The sequence below is a fragment of the Engystomops pustulosus genome, unplaced genomic scaffold (assembly GCF_040894005.1).
Source record: "Engystomops pustulosus unplaced genomic scaffold, aEngPut4.maternal MAT_SCAFFOLD_187, whole genome shotgun sequence".
NCBI classification, from domain to species: domain Eukaryota; kingdom Metazoa; phylum Chordata; class Amphibia; order Anura; family Leptodactylidae; genus Engystomops; species Engystomops pustulosus.
This window is the reverse complement of record NW_027285067.1, coordinates 114,415-117,500: the sequence shown is the minus strand read 5'-3', so window position 1 is coordinate 117,500 and position 3,086 is coordinate 114,415.

Genomic DNA, 3,086 nt, shown 5'->3' with positions numbered 1-3,086 from the left:
TACAGAGATACTTGGGAACATTCTATTTAGCTCTTAGAGACACACACATCTCAAACACCTAAGTGGGACAATTTATTAGGGGTTTGATTGAATTAGGCACAGTCTGCTGATTTTTTTTTTTACTTTTATTTTTTTTTATAACTCAAAGTCATCAGGCACAGCACAAAATCCAGTTGTGTGCTGTCAGTGTAGGTTAGAAACTAGCCATAGCAATAGGATAGCATCGTTTTGTAAAAAAAAAAAAAAACACAAAAAAATTTACACTTTAATTTTGAAAATGTTGAACCCGAGGGCTAGGGGTAGAGGACGAGGGCGTGGACGTGGGCGTCCGACTACTGCAGTGGTCAGAGGCAGTGGTCCTGAGCGGGGTGAGACACCACCTGCTGATGAGGGAGCAGGGGAACGCCGCAGAGCTACACTCCCTAGGTTCATGTCTCAAGTTACTGGGACTCGTGGTAGAGCACTGTTGAGGCCAGAACAGTGCAAACAGGTGATGTCGTGGATTGCGGACAATGCTTCTAGCCATTTGTCTACCAGTCAGTCTTCCACGCAGTCCACCCATGTCACCGAAATCAGCACTCCTCCAGCTCCCCACCTCAGCCTCCTTCCCCCCAGTCTGCCCCCTCCCAGGGCATTTGAACCGGCATACTCTGAGGAACTGTTTTCTGGACCCTTCCCAGAGTCACAAACCACTTGTCCGGTTGCTGCTGAGCTCTTTTCCGATGCCCAGGTTTTCCACCGGTCGCAGTCTGTGGGTGATGATGACATTGTTGACGTAGTGGAAGAAGTGTGTAAAGAGGTGTCGAACGATGAGGAGACACGGTTGTCAGACAGTGGTGAAGTTGTTGTCAGGGCAGGAAGTCCGAGGGGGGAGCAGACTGAGGGATCGGAGGATGATGAGGTGACAGACCCAAGCTGGGTTGATAGGCCGGGTGAACACAGTGCTTCTGAGACGGAGGCGAGTCCTCGACGAGAACAGGTTGGAAGAGGCAGTGGTGGGGCCAGACGAAGAGGCAGGGCCAGAGCTGGTGCATCAGCACCAAATGTTTCACGTAGTCAAGCTCCCGTGGCGAGGGCTAGATTTTTGGAAGTCTGGAGGTTCTTTAACCCCTTAAGGACGCAGCCATTTTGTAGCTTAAGGCTCAGCCCGATTTTTTGGATTCTGACTTGCGTCTCTTTATACGGTTATAACTTTTGAACACTGTTACTTATCAAAGCCATTCTGAGATTCTTTTTTCCCCACATGTTGTACTTCATTTTAGTGGTAAATTTTGGCAGATAAGTTTTGCGTTTATTTACAAAAAAAAAGAAAATATGATAAATTTTTGGAAAAATTTGCCATTTTCGAAATTCAAAATCATTGCGTTTTCAGGCAGATCGATTTACCACCTAAATAAGTTGCTGAATAACATTTCCCATTTGTCTACTTTACATTTTCATAATTTCTGAAATGTCTGGATAATTTATTTTGATGTCACGCGGCTTGCAAATAGAATATCGCTTTTCCGGATTTTCAGAATTGACTATTTTGGGGATAAATACAGTTTTGAATGAAATTTTACATATTTAGCATCAAAACCCCCTATATAATCTACCCATTTTCAAATCTGCACCCCCCAAGCTATCAGAAACAGCTTTTACGAAGATTGTTAACTTGAGATCTTCATAGTAATTGAATCAAAATGGAGGTGAAATTTAGAATGGTCATATTGTTCCCTTATACGTTCATTTAGCCCTAAAATTTACACATTTCCAAAAGATAAAAAGAGAAAACCCACCATACAATTTGTTCTGCAATTTCTCCTGAGTACAAAGACCCCCCACATGTGGCCGTGACTTGTTTTATGGGGACACAGCGAGGCGCAGAAGGGAAGGAGGGCGCTGCAGCTGCCAGGATTTTAGTTTCCTCATTGGCCCCTTTTGAAGGCTATAAAATTTTCGCTTTTTCGTTATTGGGGCCATGTGACGGCATTTGTTTTGCGGGACGAGATGCTTTTTCCAATGTTACCATTTTGGGGTTTGTATCACCTATAGTTGAAAATTTAGGAACTTTTTTTGAGGACAGGAGTAGAAAAGCATCAATTCTGTACTGGATTTTTTACTTTTTTTTTTTTGGTGTTCACCGTATATCCTAATAATCCTGTTATCTTTATTCTATGGGTTGATACGATTACGGGGATACCAGACATGAATATATTTTCTTATGTTTTACTAAATTTGTCAAACAAAACCCTAATGTGGGGAAAAATCTATCATTTATGTATTGCCGTCTTCCAAGTGGCATAACATTGTTACTTTTTTGGCTACGGAGCTGGTTGATGGCTTGTTTTTTGCGGGACATGTTGTACTTTGCACCAGTATCATGTCGCAGTACATATGGTTTTTTGATCACATTTTATAGCATTTTTTGTGGGATTGAAAAGGTAAAAATCATAATTTTTGGAGGGTTTATAACAGTTTTTTTTTACGGCGTTTATCGTGCGGGTTCAATAATGATTTACTTTTATTCTACGGGTTGTTACGGACGCGGTGATACTATATATGTGAGGTTTGTCTTATGATTTAGACTTTTTTTTTAGTTATATGTCTCTTTATATGTTTTGGGGGTTTGGGGCATTTTTAGTGATTTATGACTTTATTTTTTTATTGAATAACTTTTTTTTTTACTTTTTCACTTTTATACCATGGGACATGAAGAAGCAATCATCTGATTGCTTCTTCATGATAATATTCTGCAATACTGATGTATTGCAGAGTATTATCAGTGTCAGCCTATACACTTGCATAGGCTGGCACTGTGCCAGTAAGATGACGTCACAGACGCCATCTTACTGGCAATTCTTGCAGGTAACTCTGGGGTCCAGATCGGACCCCAGAGTTACTATAGCAACGATCGGCGCACCCCGAAAACGGTTCGGGGGGGGCGATCGTGGGGGAAAGACCCCCCAGATACATGTTAGATGCCGCGGTCGCGCTGACCGCGGCATTTAACGGGTTAAGCACCCGCGATCGGAGACAACTCCGATCGCGGGTGTTACACTGGGGTGCCGGCTATCAGTGACTGATAGCCGGCACCCCGTCTTTCC